General features: G+C 34.6%; 1 long non-coding RNA gene across 1 annotated transcript in view; it reads right to left on the reverse strand.

Moving 5' to 3' along the window:
* Positions 1 to 23,550, reverse strand: part of LOC142344098 (uncharacterized) — a 144,208-nt gene extending 120,658 nt beyond the window's left edge. The window contains exon 1 of the long non-coding RNA XR_012759243.1: positions 23,390 to 23,550. This is a non-coding gene — a long non-coding RNA (uncharacterized LOC142344098). The remainder of the gene's footprint in view (positions 1 to 23,389) is intronic.
* Between the last annotated feature and the right edge of the window lie 3,089 nt (positions 23,551 to 26,639).

Raw genomic sequence — 26,639 nt, forward strand, 5'->3', positions numbered from 1 at the left:
GGCCCGACAGAAAAATAACTTTAGGCGAAGAAAGTTTGGACCCTATTTGTCTTCCTCATAGGACGTGTTCTGAGCTTACCCTTTTGTAGGTCACTTCTGGAACTGTCTTATGGTTGTCTCAGGAATATAGGATACTCTTAAGGCTTACCTGACTAACTAAAGTTCTAGATCTCTAGTCTCTTACTCTTCTATCTGAGCTTCAGTAGACAGTGCACGGGCCCCAATGCTAAAGTCTAACGTATATCTCAATACTAAACAAGAGTGGAGTAGAGAGAGAGAGAGAGAGATATACTTTATTATTATATCAGGTCTGTGACTAGTACCGACTAACGGGGTAAGTGAAAAGGGATAAAGGGAAAACAGATAAACATTTAAGTCAATGCATTTTCCCTTTTTCAACCAATCAGGGTTGAGTTTTTCAGTCTTTATTTTATTTAAATAAATAAAGGCTTCAAGTCTCTTTTTGGAAGTCAACATTGACTCCATCTTTCCGGGGTTTTGAGTTTTTTGAAAGCCTTCTGATTAATACAATAAGTCAATTTCTCATTATTCTCTCTGAAGGATTTTCTTTTCTTTTTGAATGTGTTGCTTTGTAGTTCGTTCGTCATTAGGTTGGTTCCCGGACACAGGTTGCCCAAAGAGCAAGGAGAAAACATCAACAACCACAAAAGTATCTATTCCACTAGATCTTTTCGGGTAGGCCCAGTGTTGATGTCGTAGGCGCTCCTGATGTCTGGCGACTTACCTGACTTACCTGATTTGTTTATGTTAGTTGTTTAATGTTTAAAAGTTTTCTCTATATTAGATTATCATGTTAGGTATTGTAATTGTTCTGTTATACGTAGTATCCCTTCCGGTTGAAAAGAAAAAAAAGTAAAATCATTTGTTCGAATTGTTATATGGAATTCGGCGGAAAAATCGAGGGTAGTTAGGTAGTTTGTCAACGAAAAGCTTGTTGACATTAACGAGAAATCTTAGTGACATGTGACTGTTTTGGCCATGTTAAATTTTGTTACTGTATTACTAACATGTATTAGTACTTTGATGTCTCCCAAAATCAGGGTTATTCTGATGCAATTATTTCTTATGAATTGTTTTGTCATACTTCTACAGGTTTTGGATTTCTTAGTTGTTACGATTAGTGTTCACTGTTATTTTTCGCGTTTTTCATGTCTGTAAATTTAGTAAAGGTTATAGGTCTCGCTTATAGTTTGTAATGGGTATGTGCAAAAATGTCCAATTGCCCTATTCCCATTAACGGGTATTTCATCATTGGATAAATTTGCGAAGTTATCCGTCTGCGCGCTTAATTTTTTAAAGGTTCGCCTGATACGACACATTGATATTCAACCTTCCGAATAATTCTTTTGAGAAAGGTACCTTATTAGTTGTTACTGTAAAATTATACATGTGAGTATGCATGCCATAATTTCATATTGTTATCTTGTTATGTATATGTGTAAAAATGATGTTTTTATTGTTATAATCAGTTCTATAGTAGTCAGTCTATAGAGTAAAAAGCTTGTTTATGGATTTGAAATTTTCGAATTTGGAATATACCTATGCTTCGGTTTGTTAGAAATTGTCAATGTTTTGTTATTTAGTTTTATCAGATTAGGTTATAAAATAGATTTCATACTTGTTGTTATTTTGAATATTAAGTATTGAGCTAGTGTTATATAGTAATGTTACTGCTGAAATTGGTATAATTGTCATGTATAAATGTCATGACTCAATCTATCGAAGAACGATGTACACGTTATTTGTTGAATTTTTTTTTTGCATGTATATGGGATATAAACTGGGGTACAATTGTAGAGAATGGTACAATTGTCGAGGATTGTACAAATGTAGAGAATGGTTATTTGAACAAATAGTTTATAAATAGTCTATACCCAATAGTTTGTTCAAACAGTTGAAGTATAAATTATTACTGCAAAAAGGAAAAAAATATATGCAGAGAGACATTTATAGTTGGATAAGAATGTTCAAAGTTATTCAATCTAAAGTGTTTGAATTTCGACATTGTTACTTGTTCTCAGTTGGTGCCATTACAGATTGTCCGTTTGTTTGGGATGATTTGTTCTGTCCCTATAATGTTTGTATTCTTTAAGGAAGTGATCGTCTTTCGACAGGAAGAGATTAGTTATTTCATCAATTGGTGCGTCGGTTATCGACGCTTTGACTGTATTCCGTATCTTTTTTCGATATCAGTTACTTTTCGTTCGTTATTGAATTGTATTACATTAATAAAGGCTCGATTCGTTACGCTGCCTTCTAAGTGGTAAGTGTGATATTCTTCACACAGTTCAAGCGCTTCGATTGGTACTATTAGTGGTCGTTCCGGTGCTTCCTTGGGTTGAAAAATGTAATAATTCTTAATGGGGTCAAAATTACGGAAAGTCCCGATAGTATAGTCCCATTTTAGCTTATATCCGTAGTTTAAGAGATACGGTGATGTTAGTTGGTCGTTAATATGGATGTAACTCTTAAGTAGTATGGATGTAAGTAGTGTTAATGTTTTTATCGCGTAGGAACGTATAATATATCAAGTTGTGTGTCAACTTTGTTTCGTGTGCCCGATATTTGTTGTTTTGAACATCCTTCGGTGTTGGATGAAAGAAGTTAAAGCTTAATTGAAAAATTTGATGTTCGAACACACTGTAAGCCGAAAGGTCTTGGGATTCCTTGGCGACAAGGTAGTCAAAAGTACAAATTACTAGTACTTTAAACTCGTAATCGTAATCATACATAAAGCGTTCTGTTAGACTATAGAATTGTTTTAAAATGGGGTATGTTGTCTGACGGAGTTTATCTCTCCCCATATTCTTAGTTCTACGTTTTACAGTGTTAGTATTCTCGGATTGTAGAGACGGGACGAATTCCGAGACGCAATCTTTTAAATTATGCAATGGTGTTATAACAAAATTATAACCTCTAGAATCGAATGACTTTTCAGACCAGTTACGGTAAGATAATAAAGGATTATAATTACTACTGTGTGGATTGCTGAGAGTTCTCGGATACTTTTCTTGAAACCAAATTGTTTCCATAACAGTTGTCGTGGGGGTCTGTTCATTGGTAGACTGGTGGAAAAACGATTTCCTATTGTTACTTCTAGGTGCAACTGCGTAAGGAAACCGGAAGTTGTTCGGTCTAATGTGCTGTGGATTACTAGCAATCCAGCGTTGTTGGACACTGTTTTGTATACTATTGTTTTCTGTTGTGCAATCATCAGGTGGGGGTGGTCGTACTGATGGTGGATAGTTTGGTAAGGGCGGAGATACATACGTTTCATTCTGAGTTTTGTTATTCGGCCTATTGTTCTGGTAGCTATGTGTATTAGTGCTTGTGCCTTGTTCATTTGTTCTGTTACGAAACGAATTTAGATTTCGTCGGGTATCCGACTGTCGCTTTTTACCAACTTGTTCCGATATGAGGTTTGCTATCTCTTGTGGTGTATGTTGATGTGTCTGTGTCTGTTGTTCCGGTGTTACATTTTCCACTTCGATTCTCATGGTTGTTACTCGGTCCTGTGGGTGATCAAAACGGTCATCCGTTTGTGTACTGTAGTCGGATGCGTTGTCGCGGATTGTCCCTGGGCTTGATCGTCCAGAGCCAGGGCTGAGCTCTCCTTCTTCCACATCATAGCTTAGTGGAGAGTCTGTCTTGTAAGGTGATTCGATTTCGTAGTCCATTCTGGAAGCCATTTGCTAAAATTGTTACTGTTTAGTACGTATTCTTGATTATTACATATGTTATTATTCCTACATTTGTTATTATGGTTGTTATTATGTTATTGTTATTTAATGTCGTTATGACTATTTGCCATCAGAGTTTCCAGTTACTATAATTACCATGAAAATATTGTTCTATCAGTATGAATGGGTGTCAACTGAACGTCATTCAATGGTTAGTGTGTTATTACATATTGTTACCAAGCATACATGTATATTGTTATTGTTATATAAAATATGTGAAATCTACATGTATTAGTGAAGTGTGAAGGTGAGGAATGAAGAAAGTGAAAGAAATTGATGAAAGAGGTTGGTAGTTATGAAACTGAAATTATAACGTGAAAGGAAGAGTTATAAAAGGAGGGGTAGGAAAAATTGATTATAATATCGAAAAAAGGTGTATTACATAGTAAATTGTACAATGTTAGTTGTTCTTGTACTACGGGGTTGTTGTTAAACCTCGTATGTATCCGCCAAATGATTTTCAAAATATGTTACTTCATTCGTATGTGGTTGATCGTCGTTTTTTAATATGTCTAAACTATCGCTACGGTTATCCATTTTGTTCGCCGTTGTTTTTAATTGATCGAAATCTATTGGTGGTGGATTCTGTATATCCATTAGTTTTACTGTTGGTATCAGATGTTGTTTATTTGTAGATTTATTAGATGGTTGTGGTATCTCATAAGATGTTGACTGGTTCATATTGAGTGGTTGTTCATATGAGTGTGTCTTGAAATGATGTAGGTTGTTGTTGTTGTATGTTAGGCGCACTATGAAGGTGCACATATTTTGTTTCTGGTAATGGTGGTTTTTGTTTCTTTGGAGGTGAATTTGTTGTTCTTAACTGTAATCCTTTTTCCGTTCTTCGAATGGTTGTGTTATAATGTTTATAATTAGTGTCTACATAAATTTCTGCAGGTTTATCAGTATAGTCTGTTGTATGTGTTATGTCTGTGGAATGTCTGCGAAATGTATGCTTTTTTCTTGGGTGGTGATTTCCGTAATGTGTATAATTCTCATCGCTGTCGTGGCTATTTTCTTCTTCTTCTTCTTGTATTTGAGCTACTAGTTGTGTTAGTGTTTGAGAAAAGATTCCAAATAATCCTGTAAGGAGTATTTTTGTTATACTGGCTTGTTTGCCATTTGCTTTATGTATCGCAAAAGCGTTGTAGAATTTTATTATCAAGTTTGTTATAAATAGTATCAAACTTACCATTGCTTAGATTATTGCCATTTTTTCCAAGACTTACCATGGCCAACCAAAGATTGTTAATATTTGTTCTTTAAGCCATGCTCCGTCAAAGAGTTCTTTCCAGTTATCGCTGGGTTGGTCTATTTGGAAGTTATATCCATTTGTGTTGAGGTCTCTCAACCATTTTAGCGATTGTTCGTAGTTTTTGTAAGTTTGTAATAAACCTAATTGTTCAAGTTCTAGCAATTTTTGTGCGTTTGCTGATGTTGCTTCTTGTAATGGTTTTTCGCGATCTCGCATGAATTCGTGTAATAAATCTCGTTTTCGTTCATGAATTAGTTGTTCTTTACTGTATATACCACTTTCTATTAAACTTGCTTTACTAAACATGTTATCAAGTACGAATTCTTCAGGTGATATAGTGTTCAATATTGTCTCTAATTTTACAAGGTAGGGTGTTACTCTATATCTTGTGGTTCCTTCAATGTCTATTGAAATTGATTGGTCGAATTTACTGTGTGAACATGGGACTTTCTTTGCCCATAAGTATGTTTGTCTTGTAAGTTGATGTACATATAGTACTCTGTTCTTGTACAGTATTGGTATTTTATCATAACACTCTCGGGTTTTTGGTACATATAAAGGTGATGATTTTTTCACGCATTTGTACATTTTCATCACATTTACTCCTTCTTGTTTTACAAAGATGGATCTATCTCCTGTGAGGATGTATCCTAAGAGTGGTGTATTCTATTGTACTTGTGTTAATGTTAGTTATCGGATATTTCTAGTTTGTTCGCAAATTTGTGAGTAAAACTCGATTGCTTGTAGGCGGATTCTTGAGTATATGTTACTCATGTATAGGTCCATTTTCATGTTCAAGTGTGTGTTCTCGTTTACGAAACCATAATAGTATTGTTTGTTATCTTCATCTTCGTATCGTGTTTGTTCTTATATTATTTGCTTAGGTTTAATTTTTATGAATTTTTCATCGTCAAATTTATCTTTCTTTTTTGTTACTTTTTGTCCTGTATGCATATCGAATCCGTATTCGTTGATTGTGTAAATGTCATCGCATTCTGTTTTGTGTATGGGTTGTAGTGATCCGCACTCACGTTCTACGAGTGGGTATACTTCGAATCTTGTAGCGATATTATCTGTTTTATTGAATTTTGCTTTTTGTGTTATATCGGTTTGTTGGACTGTTGTCCATTCCGCGTTTGTTTCTATCCAATATCTATCTTGGTATTTTACCATGAATGCGTCAAATCTAATTAATTCAAATAATTGACAATGTTTTTGGGGTTCCCAAACTATTGTTGCTTTTGTGAAAGGTGTTGGTAGGCATTCTCCTTTGCGGAGGTCGCTTGGTAAATTTGTTCCCATATACGATATTTCTTCAGTGTCTAAGTTTAATATGAGTGATATTTCTCGTATTTCTAATGTCCAGTCTAGTATGTCTATTCTGTTTTGTTTTCTTGGTCCTTTCATGCAATTTGATTGTGCATTCTTAATTGCGTTTGGTATCCACATTGGGTTTGTATAGTCATAGACCATTCGTCGGTATGGTGGTACCATAGGAGTATCAAGGTCGAATTGTATTCTGCCTTGCATATCTTCGATCTTTTTCCGAAGTGGTGGGTTAGCTATGTAATTGAATGAAATGTTATATCGTGTTGGTTTGTATCTTGTGTTTTTAAGGAGGTTTATTCTAGCGAGTTCGTTACGAACTTCGTCTGCGTCCAGTATTTTTGTTCTTTGTGCATCTCAGACGTAGTAACTAGGTCTCTTAGCTCTGATATAATCGGTGTGTTGTGGACACCATTCTGCGCGTTCTTCAATTGTTCCTGCAACAGCGTATGCTTTTAATTCTACTGCTTGTGCTTTCGATAATAGTTGTACTTCACTCTTTGTCATATCTAAATCTAGGGGTTTGAGTTTACATGTGCTGATTTTGTTTAATTCGTAATACTTAACATTAGTTATTTCTTCTGCGTCACAATCGTAGTGTTCAATGAAAATTTCTTGTGGTCCTGTTGCGGAGCCATTAACATTCTGTCCTGTTAGTTCTACAAAGTCTATTTTTGTTTGTCGTTTTAGTCTTTTATTGTTCATGCCAAATTTCTCTAATATACTATCTGTTAATCGTTCTCTGTAGAAGTTCCAATTGCGTGTCCATTTATCGATGGCTATTTCCCACATTGCTTCGTAGTCTGAACTGTTTTTAAAGTCATCGAGTTCTTCTATTTTGGTGTTAGTGAAATGTTGTGGATTAGTGTTGACTTTAGTATTATTATTAAATACATGGTGTTGAAGGTTATTATATTTTTGTTGATCAGTTGTGTGTAAATTACTTATACCTTTTTCATTTCTTGTTTTGTTTTTATTTTGAAAATGGTTGATTTCTATTTCCATTTTTTCAGTTATACGGTCTTTAATGCGTTGTCTAGCATCATTTTTTAGTCTTTGTTCCAATTGTATTATTGTTTCAACTTTCATATATTCATATATTCATGTATTTTTTTAACATTAATAACAATATGAATATTATAGCTTTTAGTTGAATCGACAGGTTTATGAAAAACCAATGTGTGGATTATAGAATGTTGCAAATCCTAATGTCTGTTTTGTATATCTGTCAAATTTGTATATAAAATCAATGCAGATGAAAGGTGCTTGAAGTGTGGTTGTTACTATGGATGGTGTAGTCGCGTGAAACGGGTGATTAAAGACAGTGTCGTATTTAATTGTTGTGTTAAATTTAAGTTCGAGAGATGTTGTTGCTAAAACGTTAAGTGCTGCGTTACGTTGCCGGTGTGTAGGATTTAATTGTTTTGTTAGTCTACTCCTTGAACAATTATTAAGTGTATCACCGAGATTAGTGGGTCCTTATAATGGTGGAGGTGGGTTCCAAATTTTTTGATCTAATGCGAAAAGATATGTATGTTCATTAGTCCTACTTTTAGTAGGTGGATTTGGGTTAAGTATTGGTGTTGATCTTGTTCTACCGGGATGGCTTGATGATAGTTCTATTTCTGGTATAAAGGATGATGGGGATAAAGCTTTGTTTCTTGGTGGCTGTAGGGAGTTTGTTAGTTCGACGTGTTGTACGCTTACAGAAGTGTTCGAAGATGATGTTTGGTTTGATCTTTGTGGTATTGTGTTACTACTTGCGGATTGTGGTGATGTTGCTGACCAAAGGGAACTATTAGGTGAGTGTAATGGCTGTGCTTGAAAATGTTCTTGAACAAAATTTAAATCTTGCCTTTGTTGGAATGTAGGTGGTAGGAAGGGGTTTGCTCTTAACTCAGATGGTGTGGGTGTTGGAATTGTACTATTACCTGAGTGATCAATTGGTGAGCTTAAGCTAAAGTTGTGTAATGTTGGTGTTCCTGTTCTACTTTGTGGTTCTGAAATTCCTACTTCTATATGTCTAATTATGTTAGATTCTATATCTGTTGAACCATATGAAACGAGTGTTGATTCTTGTGTTGGGAATGATAGCGAGGATCGACGTCGTGCTCTTAAGAGTTCTCGTCTTTCCGGGCATTCTCGCCGTAAGGTATATGGATCTTCGTTTCGGGGATTATCATCAATTTCTGGTGAAGTTGGTATATTTGTTAAATCTGCAACTTTGTTATGATGTGGTCTTTCTTGATGATTATTGTTACTTTGATTATTGTTAGACGACGCAATTTTTGCAGGTTATACTTTAAGCTCCTGTGCCGGTCCGTGTGGTGGAACTTGGATGAATGGTGGTGAGAGAATCATTAGTGGTGTTAATTCTTGTTCTGGTTGTTGTGTTTGTGCTCCTAAATTTGATATCCAAATTTCGTTATTTTCAAGTCTGAGATGTAAATGATAAATTATAATGTGACCGCATAATGGAGAATTTTCAAGAAATCTTTTTTGTAGATAAAGTTTTTGGGAGTGTTGTGTGTAGTATATTGATTCTTCTATATCTGGTATGGGATCAATTTTTATGGATTTATAAAATATTCTATTAACATTAAACACATGCGTAAGAAAAAAAATTATCAGTGCAATTTTAATGAATTTAAAATTTTCCAGTTCTATTATATCTATATTAGATTTGCATATATGAAATATATCGGAATGTACTTCATGCATTGGTTTTATTATTGTACTGGTGGACTAGCGTAGATGACTCTACGGTTTCTAATAACTTAGTATATTGTTACTATGGCTAGATACGTCGAAATAACTACAATACACGATACGAGAAAGGTAGTTAAGAAAAATATTATTTTAGAAAATATTAAATACGTTGCTATTAGTGCGTTAGGAAAATCAATTGTTGAAACTTTTGTGGTTTTCTATTTGTTTTACTTAATTCAGTAGTGTTTGTTTGTAGATTAATGTTGGAGATTTTGGATTAAACTTTATCCTGATGGAAATTAGATATAATGCTTCACTGAGGAGTGACAGTTATTTACTATTGTAACTGACACTTAACGGTGTCGCACTATCAAAATACTGTATTTCACAAAGTTTCTGTATTTTATTTTATTGATATACAACGATAACGATGATAGGTATCATTACTTACTTAGTTTTTCAACTTGTCGTCTGACAATTTTACAGCGTCTTTTTTGCAAACTATCAGAAAAACTGTGTGTAATTTGTTTATATTGACACACTTATCTGTATTAATTTGTTGTTTCAGTTTTTCGAATTCTGTAATTGTTTCGGTTCACGGTGCAGTGTTCTTTAGTTTTTCAAAATAATTTTCTCCCCAGAAACTTTTTACTTTCTGTCCAGTTTCTGTTTCTCCTTCTATTATAAGAAGATAGGTTTTAGGTGAGATTCTACAGTTTGTTAGTTTAATACTGTCGTTGTCGAAATGTATATGACAGTCTGGTGGATATTCAAGTTCACTATAATCGTCTATTTGAACAACTATTTTTATGCAAAGTTGATTTCTATTCGATGATTTCATAAACTCTGAGACTGATAGCATAGGTGGTTGTTCATTACAATGTTTACTGTAATGGTGAATTAGTCTTTCCGAAATGAAATTAAAATAATTCAGGTTACCTGGTATTGTTGAATCCTTTTTGACAGAAATTTTTTGGTTAAACAGTTGATTGAAGAAGAAGTATTCTGTTAGTTTTTATTTCTCAATGAGTTATTCGGAGGTTTCTCAAACTGATTTGTCGTGGTCGAGAGAGTATGAAAGTTGAGAATTGGGGTTTAGATTTAGTTTTTGGCTTTAGAAATGAAATGAGATTATGATGTATTTGAGACTATGAATTCAGAAATAGAAAGAAGGTTTTAGAAGTTAGAAATATTTTCTCACTGAATATTTCAATTTTTGTTTTGTTTATCAGTTTACCTGAAATTTTCAAATTTTTCAACTTTAGCTGAGGTTGTGATTTGTACGAGACGAAATCGGAGTTGTGATTTTTAACTCAACTGTTTGTTGCCTCTATAATATTCTTGGCCTTTTACATATCTTCCGTTTTCTTTCTTGGTTCCTGAAGTTGCCAATTTTACTAACTTACTGGGTCTAATTGTATTTTTGGGTTCTTAGTTTTCGAATTATAAGATTCTTTCTGAAGTTTCTTCAACTTTGTTTTTATGATTGTTTTTCCAATGTAATTGGTATGTTGGTATGTAATTGGTATGTTTGATGGTAGTGTGACGTACTTTTGCCATGGTATGTTAGAGACAGTAATTAGTTACTTGATTGTGCCTATGTTACTTGTTAGCATTTTAGTTTCAAGTAGGTTTTGAATCAATGGTGGAATTGATGTAGATGGTTGAAGTGGATGGTGACCCCTTTGTCAATACCAAAGCCTTTGGTGTATATCGTTAATGAGTTACCAAGTTGGTATTTGGTGCAAATGGTGCGAATGTCAAATAGATGGTTGGTTTGCAAACTGCAACTGTTAATTAGTTGTTTGGTAGCGACGTCATGTTGAACGTGTTGTGTGTATGATTGAAGTGGTGTGCAGATGAAGTGTTTACTTCAACTGCGAAATGATCTTTGTAGATCTATCATGGTAATCACCATTTCGTTCATGGCGTTGAATATGTTTATTGGTTTGACATTTTCCAGTAGTTACTAATTGCGTCTGCAAGGGAACGGTAACTCCCTGTAATTTGTTTCTTTTCTTTCTTTGTTCGTTGTTAATGAGGTCCCTGTTGTTGTATTTTTCCTAATGAGAATACTAATGAGATCTTTTCTTGCTAATGATAGCGTGTTGTTAACGTCCGTTTTATTCGTATGACGTAGATGGATAGTGACGTATTATTCAGGTAAAATGTCACTGTGAAGTGTCTATTTAGCCGAAGGTCGTTTGACCGAAGGTCGGTTGACCGATGTTGTGAGTTAAAGGTTGTTTGGCTAATGTTGTGAGCCAGAGGTCGTATGACAGATGAGTAATCAATGTGAACTAAATTTCATGTGTTTTAGGTATTGAGCCGTTTAATTGCCGGTGTTCAGTTATCTAAAATACCCTGGTTAAAGTACGCTGGGTGTTTTACTGGATTGTTACACGTTACTGGATTTTAACACGTATTGGATTGTTACACGCATTGTTACTCATGCTGTTTAGTTTATCTGCTCATGAAATAGGAAGTTACTGAAAAGAGAAAGTTATTGAAAAGAGGAAGTTACTATATTCGTAACCGTTTATGTTTAATTTGTTATTTTTAGCTTCCGTATTGTTGCTGTTGTGTGTGTTCCTTATTAATTTTTGTTCTTATTATTTTTTATCGGTTTGTGATATATTACGTTGTCGTTACCTGCCCTTTTTGTTGTTAATGTTATAAATGTTTTAGTATAATAAATGTTTTATATTATTTTTGTTTTCAATGTTTCATAATATTGGCATCTACAAAATGTCTATTCCATTCCGCGAGTCCTCTATCGTGTTATAGCAGACATTGTTATTTGAACTTGTTTGTTGTATTGATTTTGTTGTTATTTGGATTTGTTATTTGTTTTATTTGTTTATTGTTTAACGTCAACAAACTCGAAACGTCTATTCCAGTTCCAAGCCTGTGAACATAAAAAAAAACCGTTTGTGTTTTGTTTTTATTGTTTTTTGTTATTTGTTTACATGAAATCAGAAATCATCCTGTCCATTCATTGGTGATTGGTTCAAGGGCTACTATCAATACCTATTTGTATTAGCATATCCTGTTTGGATATTTTATTTGTTATTTTGATTGTTTGTTATTTGATTCTTTGTTATTTGTTTTATTATTTGTGTTATGTAACTGATGATGGTGGATTGGATGGAGATGGATGTGTTGAGAAGGTGGTTGCGGTAACGGATGGTTGGTGATGAGAGTCAGTTGTGGGATTGCAAAAGAAGATGATGTTTGATGATGAAAGTGATGTTTAAAGAAGAAGGTGATGTTTAAAGAAGAAGGTGATGGTGGAAAGAGAAGAAGATGGTTAATACATTCTTATTTTATGTTTTATTATTTAGTTGTTTTTTTAGATGTCTCATGTGTTCTTTTTCTTTCACTAGAAGGTGTTAATATTTAGGTAAGGTAAATTGTAGGTAAATTCTATAGTATCAGTGATTGGGTTAGTTCATACACTAAATATTGGTTGGAATAGTTGTTAGTAAATACGAATTATATGGTTATGGATTATAGAGGCTAGTGGTTAGGTTTTTGTTATTAACACTTTTTAGTTCCGATGTATTTTTATTTTCATTTGTATTTTCATTTGTATTTTAATATTGGTGTTTTTATTTGTTAATATATATATATATATATATATATATATATATATCTATATTTATTTTGTGTTTTTAATGTTTCGGTGGTATGCACACGTTCGGGTTAGGAGAGTGTGCTATTTCTTTGCAGTAGGAATACTGAATGTTTTCAAAGTAGTTGAAATACTGAATGTGCTTAAAGTAATAGAAATACTGAACATGAATTGAGCTTTATCAAAGTAATAGGATACGTAATAGAGTATTCAACGTAATAGAATAGAGATATGTAATAGAGATATGTATGAAAATAGAATACATATACGTAATAGAATAGAGGATGTTGTAAGATAGTATAATACAGAATAGAGTTCAATAGTATAATATGTAATAGAGTTCGACACTTGCAATGTGATTAACCGTGATCGCGATGGAGATTTATAGCAGTATTCGGTTTGCTAGATCATAATAGTAAATATTCGTAGATGTTTGTGTGAGATAAAGTACATAGTAGAATACTGTTAACATACATGAGTTAGAGATAGTAAAATAGTATTATTATTATTGTTATTACTATTTTGGTTGTTGGTTTTATTATTGTTTTAAGAGTGTTATTTTCCTCTTGCGAAGATTGTATGGATGTGTATGTTCTTGATCTGATTGTTTTATGCTTGGTTTAATTTTAGTTGTTACATTTGGTTGTTTTAATGTTGGAATTTCATTTGTGAGTAGGTAATTTTGTAATTCTAGTTTAATATGTTTTTCTTTTGGATAATATAGTACAATGTGATTTCTGTGGATTGTAATCTGTTCTTTATTGTTACCCTTTAATATGTATGTCGTTTCAGTAGGTTTATCTATGATTACATATGGTCCTGTTTTCAGGGGTAACAGTTTTTTGGATACTCCATCAACTTGTTGTTGATTTGTTACTAATACAAAAGTATTCTTCTCAAGTGGTTTTGCTGTTCTGAATCTGAGATTCATTTCATCTGTTAATTTTTTTCTATTCTGTAAAATTTTTGTTATTGTTTGATTTATGTCGTTATAATGTTTTTCCTTATCAAGGAACCATTTGGCAAATGTTCCTTTTTGTAGTTTTGCAATTTTTGGATGGCTAAATTGTTTTCCCATGTGAGTGTGTGCTGGCTGTGTATTTCATGCACTTTTCTCTGTTGGATTACAATTTCCCATTTCATCTGTACTTGATCCGAGTTTTTGTTGGTTTTCTCCGTTTTTGGTTGAAAACGACTTCATATGGCGACATGCCTAGTCGTGTTTGGTATTGTGTATTGTATGCATATGGGAAGAATTTCGCTTTCCGTGACCAATTATTATACTTTAGTTATTAATATTATACATATTATACTCTATTATACTCTAGTAGTGTTCTAATGAAATGTCCAATTATTCTGTTTGTTCCTTCTACTAGACCATTCGTCCAGGGCGCATATGTTGTACTTGGTTTAAATTTGATTTCAAAATAGTTACATAAATGTGTTAACTCAGTGTTAATGTATTCTGATCCGTTATCTGATCGAATTTCCTCGGGTAGTTCGAATTTCATGAACCAATGCTCAAATAGTGCTGTAAACGCATAGTGTGCATTATTTTTGCGGTGCACACATTATTGTGACGTAATGTGAGAATGCGTCAACTATGACAAAGATGTAATTGTTTCCTTCAGATGCTAGGAGGATAGGTCCTTTTGTGTCAATCATTATCATTTCGTTAAAATATGTTTTTGTTGGTGCAAGCTGTTCTTGTTTACTTTTTGTTTTTGTATTAGCAAACACTTTGTTTGTTTGGCATTGTATGCAATCGGCGATCAATATTTTTATCCAGGTTGTAAGATTTGGAAAATAGTATTTGTCCATTATATTTCGTTTTGTTCTTTCGAGGCCTGTGTGACCTACTAAGTCGATGCAATGGTTGTTATAAAAGGTGCATAGTAATAGTGTTAGTGGTAGACAGATTCGTTGTATTGATTTTTTGTGAATGTTGATTACGATTTTTATGATACCAGAGTTTTCATCAATTATAATAGATTTGAAATTGCGAAAGTATGCAAATAATCCTTTGTTTCCACGTATCTCTTTTGTTAATAAGTGTGGTTTATTGTTATGTTTTTCCATAGCTTCACTTTGTGAAGTACAGGATCTAAGATTTTTTTCTCTTTTATTAAGTTTTCGGTTATTTTTGTTTTTTCGTCATGAAAAAATGTCTGATACTTTTGCATTTTCGTAATTTGTTTTTTGTTGTGTTTTTATGTTATTTATCAATCTGAGGTAATCATCATCATGATGTGTTGTGTATGGTCCTTTTTGATTTTTCTCAAAAATGAGATCATCTTTTTCTACAATCGGTGATTGCCAATTTCTTTTTTTGTGTTTTTACTTTGGGATCAGATTTGTTTTTGTTTCTGTATGAGATTGGATGATATTCATTTTTATCGATATTTATTTCGAAGTAGTTATTGTGTATGTTAGCTAATACTGGGTAATGTGTTTTTTCTGTATTTTCGTCATTGGTATTGTTACATATGCTGTATTTACATTCGAGGTTGTTCCTAAATGGTGTTTTTGCGAAAAAGAATTTTATGTTTTCTGGTATTTCTACTGTTATATCTCGTGTTTTTGTAAAATGTTCTTCGTCTATTGTTCTGCTTAGAAGGTCGGGGAGGGCTAGATTTTTTCCCTCTGTCCAAATTATGTGTAAATTTGGAAATTTCATCAGCATTAATTGGAATCTATAAACTCTATGATTTGGTTTGTTCTTTTGAGTGAATAGATAAATGATAGGTTTATGATCTGTCAATAATACTATTCGGTGGTTTGAGCCTGTTAGTAAAAATTCATATTCTGTTAGAGCGAAAATTATCGCTGAGCATTCTCTGATTAATGTTGATAATCGCATTTCGATAGGCGTAAATAGTCTGGAATTTGCTGATACTAATTTCATTTTTCTTTCAGTTGGATGTTGTTGTAATAGTGCTGCTCCGATGCCTGTGTTTGATGCATCTGTGATAATGTAGAATGGTTTTGTAGTATCTGGCATTGTTAGTTCTAATTTGTGTGTTATTGTTCTTTTCATTTGTTCAAAAATTTGTTGATGTTCTTTTGTCAATTTGAAATCGTTTTCTTGTTGTAAGAGATTATATAATGCTTGTAACATTGGTTAAACACCATAGACGTATTTCGCTTCTAAAAATTTATTGTTCCGAGGTATCTTTGTAATGCTTTCATGCTTGTTGGTGGTTCCAGTTTTTGGAAACCATCAATTCGTGAAGTCAATGGTTTTACTTTTTTGTCCTCAATGATGTGTCCTAGAAATTTGACTTTTTTCAATACGAAGTATGTTTTATCAGGTGCTGCTTTGAGGTTTTCTTTCAATGGTATTTTATGATATTCTATTAATTTTTCATACATTTGTGGGTATGAGTTGATTTGAATGAAAATGTCGTCGACATATGTGATTACCGTCCCTTTCATGATTAAGGGACAGAGAAAGTGTGTTAATATCGATGCAAACGCTGCGGGTCCAATAGATATTCCGTAAAATAGTCGTTTGAAACAGTATTTTTCGTTTCCAATCGTAAAATGTGTGTATCTCATTGATTGTTCATCTAAAGGTATTTGGTTATATGCACTGTTGAGATCAGCTGTCGTAAATATTGTCCCGTTTATCCGTGTTAGGGCTACATCAACTGGTGCAATTGGCCAGTTGCATTTAGATTCTTCAATCATGCTAATCAAATATCGTGCGTCTAATACTATTTTTAATGATTCTCCTTTACTGGGTTTGTGAATGTGTTTCCTGTAGATAATTGTTCTTTATTAACAGGTGCAATTATGTCGTATTTCTTCAATACATCTAGTAAGTTTTGGATTCTTTCTCTGAGGTGTACTGGTACTTTTCTTATTCTCTGTTTTTTGAAGATTGCATCTTTTTTCATAGGTAGATTCAATTTAACTTTTGTTTTTCCAACGTCGAATTTTGTTGTTGCGTAAACTTGTTTGTATTCCAATATGATTGTTACTATTTTTTCGGATTCCTATTTTGTTAAATGTGAATGTTGGAAATCACACATTTGAATGAATTCCTTTTCTGATTTCGTGTATTTATTACTGTCAAATTTGCATTTAAATTTAGGTTTTCTTTCAAATGTTGCTACTTGTTCAATTGTGTCGTTTTCTTGTGTATTTAGTATCTCGTTAATGTCGTTTTCATTTTCATATGTTAGGTGATTTAATGCTGAAAATAAGTCTATCGAATTCGTTTGATACATTTCCTCTTTACGTTGCTTGAATGTAATGTTTTGATACATAAAACCAATTAGACCTACACTAATTGTCGCTTTATGTTGGTTTTTATTTATTAAGAATATGTCTATGTAGTGTTCTTTTTCTATCAACAGATCTTTTATGTCTGTAAATGATAAATTTTGATATTTGTTTATCGGTTCGAAATAGTATATTGATTTGTAAATTGGTTTTCCATTTGATTTTTCCATCTGTTTAAATATTGGTACAGGAAAAGTTATGCATTTATGTTGGTCGCGTTCCAAGTATATTGGTTCTTTGTTACAAATTGGGTATAATCGAGAGTAGTAAGGATATTCCTTTGTACTGTTCATGAAGAATGTAATGTCGTTATCTATAATTGTGTTAGTATTTATTGTTAGTTTGTTCGTTTTTACATTTATTGTTTCTATGTATTCTTTGAAGAATGGAGTTCCCAGTATATTATGATTGCATTGTGTTACGTTAAAATGTATACTAAAGTTATGTTGGGTTTATTTCTGCTGTTTGATGTTTTGTCAGGTGTTAGATTTAGTGTTACTGTTCCGAATGTTTCTATAGTTGTATTATTTGCTGCTGTTAGCGTCTTGTTAGCTTGTTCGAGACGTATATCTGGGTTGTTATTTTCTGTTTCGTTCCAAATATCTTCGTTTAAAAGGTTTAATGTTGCTCCAGAGTCTAATAGAAAATCGATCTCCAGTATTGGCCTTTGCTTTGTAAAGTCTTGTTCAATTTTGTTACACTGGTACAAAAGTATCTCACTGTTCGCACCAGATAAGAAGTGTTCTGAGCTTACCCTTTTGTAGGTCACTTCTGGAACTGTCTTATGGTTGTCTCAAGAATATAGGATACTCTTAAGGCTTACCTGACTAACTTAAGTTCTAGATCTCTAGTCTGTTACTCTTCTATCTGAGCTTCATTAGACATTGCACGGGCCCCAATGCTAAAGTCTAACGTATATCTCAATACTAAACAAGAGCGGAGTAGAGAGAGAGAAATATACTTTTATTATATCAGGTCTGTGGCTAGTACCGACTAACGGGGTAAGTGAAAAGGGATAAAAGGAAAACAGATAAACATTTAAGGAAATGTTTTTTCCCTTTTTCAACCAATCAGGGTTGAGTATTTCAGTCTTTATTTTATTTAAATAAATAAAGTCTTCAAGTCTTTTGTTGGAAGTCAACATTGACTCCACTCAAACTGTGTGTTGGTTTCAGTAGGAGTGCCGTTATGCTATAGGATGACTTTACAAGGGATTGGAAGGTTGAGAAAAGTGACCGTTTACGTTTTTCGCCAGGTATATGTATAATCAATGAAAAACATTATAATATCGTAACACAAAACGTATGACTGACTATATTGGGGGATTATCTGTTTTTTCACTCTCAATAGATTACTGACATTTGGTGTTTTGGGTCCCTGCTACCTATTAATGATTCAAAGTGAATGGACTCACAGAAAAGTCTCATTTACAGAACAAAAAGTCGATTAAAACATTATATATCATAAGCAGGAACGCTCTGGATGCTTTTTAATGACTGTTTTAGTGCTTACCAAGCGATTCACACTTGGTGTGAACAGAATGAACCATTGAAACGATCATTGAACTTTTTTTTGTGGAAAGGAGTATTTCAAACACGTTATCGACGGTAAAGTTGATGTGAGACTCTCCGATTAGGCCCGAGAGAAAAATAATTTAAAGGCGAAAAAATTTTGGAAGCTATTTTTCTTCCTTAAACTATGTATTAGCTTACCTAGGAGTGCCGTTAAGCTATAGTATAAGTTTACAAGGGACAGGAAGGTTGAGAAAAGTGACCGTTTACGTTTTTCGCCATGTACATGTTAATCATTGAAAAACGTTTTAATATTGTAACACAAAACGTATGGTTGACTATATTGGGGAGACTATCTGTTTTTTTTTTCTCTCAATAGATAACTGACATTTGGTGTTTTGGGTTCCTGCTACCTATTAATGATTTAAGGTGAATGGACCCAAAAGATTTCTGAGATTTGGTGTTTTTGGCTTCCTTCTACCTATTAATGATTTAAGGTGAATGGACTCACAGAAAAGTCTCATTTACAGAATAAAAAGTCGACTAAAACATTATATATCATAAACAGGAACGCTCTGGATGCTTTTGTATGACCTTTTTAGTGCTTACCAAGTGGTTCACACTGGTTTGAACAGACTGCACCATTGAAACGATCATTGAACTTTTTTTAAGGAAACGAATATTTCAAACACGTTATCGACGTTAAAGTTGATATGAGACTCTCCGATTAGGCCCGAGAGAAAAATAATTTAAAGGCGAAAAAATTTTGGAAGCTATTTTTCTTCCTTAAAATATGTATAAATTTCAGTAGGAGTGCCGTTATGCTATAGGATGACTTTACAAGGGATTGGAAGGTTGAGAAAGTGACCGTTTACGTTTATCGCCAGGTACATGTATAATCAATGAAAAACTTTATAATATCGTAACACAAAACGTATGACTGACTATATTGGGGGACTATCTGTTTTTTCTCTCTCAATAGATTACTGACATTTGGTGTTTTGGGTCCCTGCTACCTATTAATGATTCAAAGTGAATGGACTCACAGAAAAGTCTCATTTACAGAACAAAAAGTCGATCAAAACATTATATATCATAAGCAGGAACGCTCTGGATGCTTTTGTATGACCTTTTTTAGTGCTTACCAAGTGACTCACACTTTCGGTGAACAGAATGAAACATTAAAACGGCCATTGAACCTTTTTTGTGGAAACGAGTATTTCAAACACGCTATCGACGGTAAAGTTGATATGAAACTTTCCGATTAGGCCCGAGAGAAAAATATCTTAAAGGACAAAAAAACTTGGAACCTATTTTTCTTCCTTAAACTGTGTGTTGGTTTTAGTAGGAGTGCCGTTGTGCTGTAGAATGACTTTACCAGGGATTGGAAGGTTGAGAAAAGTGACCGTTTACGTTTTTCGCCAGCTACGTGTATAATCATTGAAAAACGTTATAATATCGTAACACGAAACGTGTGATTGACTATATTGAGGGACGATCTGTTTTTTCTCTCTCAGTTGATTACTGGCATTTAATTTTTTTTGTCCTTGCTACCTATTAAAGATTCAAAGTAATTGGACTCACAGAAAAGTCTCATTTACAGAACAAAAAGTCGGTTAAAACATTATATATCATAAGCAGGAACGCTCTGGATGCTTTTTAATGACTATTTTAGTGCTTACCAAGTGATTCACACTTGGTGCGAACAGATTGAACCATTCAAACGATCATTGAGCTTTTTTTCTGGAAACGAGTATTTCAAACACATTATCGACGGTAAAGTTGATATGAAACTTTCCGATTAGGCCCGAGAGAAAAATAATTTTAAGGCAAAATAATTTTGGACACTTTTTTTTCCTTAAAATGTGTGTTAGCTTCAGTAGTTGTGCCGTTATGCTATAGGATGAGTTTACAAGGGATAGGAAGGTTGAGAAAAGTGACCGTTTACGTTTTTCGCCAGGTACAAGTTTAATCATTGAAATATGTTATAATATCGTAACACAAAACGTATGATTGACTATATTGGGGAGACTGTCTGTTTTTTCTCTCTGAAAAGATTATTGACACTTGGTTTTTTGGGTCCCTGCTACCTATTAAGGATTTAAGATGAATGGACTCACAGAGAAGTCTCATTTACAGAACAAAAAGTCGACTAAAACATTATATATCATAAGCAGGAACGCTCTGGATGCTTTTGTTTGACCTTTTTTTGTGCTTACCTTGATTCACACTTGGTATCAACAGAAGGAACCATTGAAACGATCATTGAACAATTTTTCCTGAAGCGAGATTGTCAAATATTTTTGTTGAAGGCAGAAGTGATATGAAAGTTTCTGTTGTTAACAGAGAGCTCCTTTGACATCTGAACTTATAAGAGAAAATGATCTTTGAGTTAATAGGACTTTAAAATTTCACTTTTTTCTTGATCATTTTTCGACGTCTATCTTGCAAGATCTTGCAAGGTTCTTGCAAGATAGGCGTCCGGATCTTGCATCTTGCAAGATAAGCGTCATTTGCAAGAATCTTGCAAGATCTTACAAGATAAGCGTCCTTTGCAAGAGTCTTGCAAGATCTTGCATGATAGACGTCGAAAAATGTTCAAGAAAAAAGTGAAATTTTAAAGTCCTATTAACTAACGGAGTTCGACTATCGCTATGCACTCGTAAACCTTTTAAAAATTTTATACGTTAACTCGAAACAAAACATCAAGAAAAGTGAAAACTTGCTAGCTTTTTGAGTATCGAGGAACAAGATATTGGCTCAAGCTACAATAACATTACCTATGACGTTTTAAGATCAGCCATGTCTTTAAAAAAATCTCACTGCTCAAAAAAGATAGCATGAAATCTTACCTATGCAGAGTTAACTCTACTTCTAATCAAACTCGTTCAAACCACAACTGTTAATTGAGCGCTTGAATTACCTTTTCTGGTAAACCCCACGAACACAGGCTTGATCAGAGGAAGAGTTGATCGTACTTTAGTCTCATCAGAGAGGAATCGGCTTAAAAACGCAAAATTATATAAGATTGGCGGTGAACGCATTGATTTTATATAAGATGTACACTAAATTCAACGCAAATTTATGCACGATCTATGCTAAATTGAACGCAAATTTATGTAAGAGCCACGCTTGGAAACGCAAATTTAATTCAGACTGGTGATAATTGCGTTCATTTTATGTAAGACCTGCGCTAAATTCAACTCAAAATTATGAAGGATCTAAGCCTAAAAATGCAAGCTTATTTAAGGCTGGCAGTAAATGCGTTGATTTTAAGTATGATCTACGCTATATTTAACGCAAAAGTATGTAAGATCTACGCTAAATTCAACGCAAAATTATGTAAGATCGGCGCTATTTTCAACGCATAATTGTGTGAGATCTGTGCTGTTCTGAGAAGTTTTGTTGGTGGTCAGATAACCTATAGCGCCTATAAAATTTGCTGGGGGGGCTATAAGGGGAAAGCCCAATTTCCTAAGCTTTCTAAGGCACGGCATAACCCAGGTTGAGGTCCAGACCCAAATTGACTTCTGATCAGACCCAGTCGAGCGCACACCCATGTGTTCCCAGACCGAAATTACAGGGTCTTTTCGGAAGTTCGAGCGCACTACGGTCTGATCATGGTCTGGAGATGGTATGATCAGTGGTCATTTTGGTCTGAAAAGTCTGATCATAGGCGGATTCGAGCGCACTTGGGTCTGATCAGAGGCAATTTCGAACGCAATTGGGTCTGATCATAGGCGGATTCCAGCGCACTTTTGTCTGATCAGAGGCGACTTCGAGCGCAATTGGATCTGATCATAAATGTCTTCGAACGCAATTGGGTCTGATCAGGGACCATTTCAAGCGCATTATTTTTTTTTTCATTTTTTGTTTTTTTTTCTATGAGATGTTGGCTTCACCAAGAGTCAGCCATAAAGCAGCGTTCTGACCAGAGACTCATCTAAAGTCCGATAGCTCTGATCAGAAAAAAAGAGTCCAGCAGATAGCTGAGGCCGGTCCCCTTGAGAAGAACTTTCGATCAACTCGAGACCACGACGTTTCTTATGGAAAGCTGTCTTAACTCATCCATTGAGTCAGAATTATAAACTAATCGGTACACTAAATAAAATTTGTTCTCAACAGTTGGGTTTTGTTTTCTTTAGCAATACCTTTAAAATTGAATTTTCCTTAGATGAATTAAATACTGCAAACATCAGTTTTTATGAAATGAATATATTATAGCAAAATTAGGAGATTTTTTCATAAGTAAAATCTGTCTCTGATCAGACTATTTCGAGCGCACTTGAGTCTGATCAGAACCGGTTTGGAGCGCACTTCAGTCTGATCATAAATAGCTGCAAGCGCAACTGGGTCTGATCATAACTGCTTCGAGCGCAACTGGGTCTGATCATAACCTCTTCGAGCGCATTTGATTCTGATCATAGTCTGATTAAGGTCTGGACCATGGTCTGAAGATGGTCTGATCAGAACACCTTCGGCCTGAAAAGTCTGGTCAGAGACCTTCTGTGTCTGGAAAGTCTGATCAGAGGTCACTTGGGTCTGGAAAGTCTGATCAGGGTGAATTTCCGTCTAGAAATTCTGATCAGAGATAATTTCGGTCTGGAAAGTCTGATCAGAAGCAAATTTGGGTCTGGACCTCAACCTGGGAACTCCTAGTATGCAGAATAACACTCTTCGTTCCTTGAAATAACCTCAATAAACCAGCACTGCAACTATACACTCCCAAGAGACCGCATATATCATTTAATTAATACAGGCCTACTCACGATAGACCATTAATCCAATAAAAACACCCCTGAATAGTACTGGATCTCCTCTGTTTATGTTGGGCGCATAGCCGGATGGGCGCATATTATTTCTTTTCAGGTTCTACACAAACAGATATGACCCACCTGCTCCTTACCTGTTCAAACGGCTATAAAGATGTGACAAAGTTTTCTGGATATATGATCTATATTGTAGTTGTGTTAATAGGATTAGGTTCTTTTAAGTTTGCATGCATAGTTGTGTCGAAATTGATTCCGCAAGAAGTTGAAAACAAAGGATATGCACGTGCTCATTTGCTAAAACTATATCTTTCCATTAATTGTATAAGTTTTCATAATAAAATGGTATTTCGGATCTATTCATCTATTCTGTATCCCCCCCCCCAGTGTTTTTATGACCCCCAGTTACAAATTATATGTTGGGGGGGGGGGGGGCAAAACGGAATAGATTCCATATTTCGAGCAAAGTAGTCCATAATTCGAATTATGGATCGAGTCAAGACAAATATAGCGCCAGTGGAGTTCGGGGTCCGTTATACCGAGCTCAAAATCTATTGGCAAAGTTTATTCGGGTCCATATATCCCTTTTTGTTATGTTGGCTAGCCCATCATACATCTTTCCGGTAGTATAATATCAAAGTAGTGGGCCCGTAGTCCAAACACGCATGGACTGATCAACACCCGGGTCGAGGTGTCAACGCTAAGAATTGCTAAAAATCTAAGATTTTCGGTGAATGCGGTGAAAAAATGTAAGAATTGCAATTTTGATTGCAAATTTTGAAATGATGTAAGAATCGCCAAAAATCACTGTAATTTTTTTTGCGGTAAACTTTCGTAAGATTCGCGGTTCTTAGCGATGAAATTTTTATTTTCACCGCTTCCCGTTGATAGCGGTGAATTGTTTTTTTCACAGCTTAAGCAGTGAAACTACAATAAAATCAACCGCAATTCTTACAAAATTTCAACGCATTTGCGTTTGACAAGGGTGTTGTTTGAAGTTATACCTGCTGCCGAAGAGGTAGCTGTATGTAGGCTATTGTAATTACTTGCAAAGTTTTTACTATTTCCCAGTCTTGAAACAATTTCAATCATCTTGGTACGCCATTGTGGTATGTAATAATCTAAAAAATAATATTTAAAATTTGGCAATGTTTGCATTTTCAAATTTTTCGGTGGTAGAATATGCAAAAAAATTGATATGTGCAAGTAAAAAATGATGACCTTTTTCATTGTTTATTGATCTGTAAAATCCTTATATATTATTTGCTTTGTTAGAAAAGCATGGTTTATATGCTCTGCTGGTATAATACGTTTAATCTCCCAACAATTGAGTTGCAGGATTTTTATTCTACCGACAATTCAGGAAGTTCGCAATTCAAGTACGGAGGTGTTGCGCCAGACAGATTGCGTCACAGTTATTCTTATGGCGGGCATTCTATAGGCATACGTCTATTTGAGCATCCGATGCGTGTTATATGGTTACATTTTTGTCAATACACACACATTTGGACCGGAAACGAAAGTCTCTCCAATATGCGTGGAAGCAGAGGTTGAACGCCTTTAGATGTATTTAGTCGTTTCTGAGAAGCCAATCATTTACTTCTTTGATCATAGCGTCCTTGCAGGTGAGGGAGGCTATCACTGTATTGTTAAGACTTTTCCTGCTACGTTGTCGATTGAGGAGGCTTGGGACTGTGGGTGCACTATTGGGTTATAATCAGGTTGGATGATTTTGGAGACGGGTCTTTGGATTGGTGTTTTGTGTCAAACTACACTCGCACTGATGCTCTACCGGAGCACATGAATCGAGAAGTTGAAGTGGTTTTCAGGGATGACTGAGTATTTGTTCCTTTATTATTATTAACTACGTTAATTTCAGGATATTTGTTGGAAACTGAGAGCTGGTAAGCGTCCAAATTTCAGAGTAATTTTTGGCACAGTGCATTTTCTTATTATTTGTAAATCGGGCTCTACGTGTGGAAGGGAGCTACGTGTGGAATTTGAGCTGTCATCCCTGTAAACAATCCTAGTTTATTAGCCGACCATTTATTTTGTTCAATGCCTCTATTTTAGGTTGTACTTCACACTAAATAAAGTTCAGGTAAATTTACCTGAAAAAATACCTTAACTTACCTGAAACGTTCAGGTAGTTTTGCCTTACCTGAACTTACCTTAACTTACCTCAACTTTACCTGAAAATTACCTGAAAAATTAAGGGGGCACCACCTGAACTTTTACCTGAACATACCTTAAATTTACCTGAAAAACACACCTGAACAGTTAAGGTAAAATTACCTAAACTTACCTGAAAAACGCGCAAAAATTACCTTAAAATTTAAGGTAAAAATACTTGAATAAACACCTGAAATTTACCTTAAAAATACCTTAAATTTAACCTGAACTTTTAAGGTAAATTATATTAGTTAAGGTAAATTTACCTTAAAAATTAAGGTAAAAAATTAAGGTGTTTTTAAGGTAAGTTAAGGTATGTTCAGGTAAAAGTTCAGGTGGTGCCCCCTTAATTTTTCAGGTAATTTTCAGGTAAAAACTAACGGATTTAAGGTAAAATTATGGTGCGTTCAGGTGTGTTAAGGTAAAGTTCAGGCAAGGCAAAACTACCTGAACCGGTTCAGGTAAAAAAAATTTAGGTAAAATTACCTGAAAAATTAAGGTAAATTATATGTACACAGTCGAATGGGGAAAAAGTCTTAGCTTGTTCATGAGAATCTTTAGTTTCTTTGATGACTAGAAAGGGTGCATTGCTGAGGCCCACGAGGGAGCAGCACCTAAACCAGAAGGCAGTCTAGACGTCAAAGAAAAGAAAGAGACCCAAAAAAGCTAAGACGAAAGCAGGAAGGGAGCAAGAAAAGAGGAGCGCAGACAAAAAACGAAAGAGCGAAAAAGGGGCGAGGCAGGCAAAACAGAAAAACAAAACTCTTAAAAACCAAACAGCGCGAGGAGCAAGAAAAGCGAGAGAAAAAGAGAAAAGGCACAAAATACTGGGTTGTGTAGGCTCCACAAAGGAGGATGGGGAAGTCTTAGCTTGTTCATGAGAATCTTTAGTTTCTTTGATGACTAGAAAGGGTGCATTGCTGAGGCCCACGAGGGAGCGGAACCTAAACCAGAAGGCAGTCTAGACGTCAAAGAAAAGAAAGAGACCCAAAAAAGCTAAGACAAAAACAGGAAGGGAGCAAGAAAAGAGGAGCGCAGACGACAAAAAACGAAAAAAGAGCGAAAAAGGGGCGAGGCAGGCGAAACAGAAAAACAAAACTGTTTAAAACCAAACAGCGAGGAGCAAGAAAAGCGAGAGAAAAAGAGAAAAGGCACAAAAAACTGGGTTGTGTAGGCTCCACAAAGGAGGATGGGGAAGTCTAAGCTTGTTCATGA

The sequence above is a fragment of the Convolutriloba macropyga genome, chromosome 8 (genome assembly GCF_964194025.1).
Source record: "Convolutriloba macropyga chromosome 8, txConMacr16.3, whole genome shotgun sequence".
In the NCBI taxonomy this organism is placed as follows: Eukaryota; Metazoa; Xenacoelomorpha; order Acoela; family Convolutidae; genus Convolutriloba; species Convolutriloba macropyga.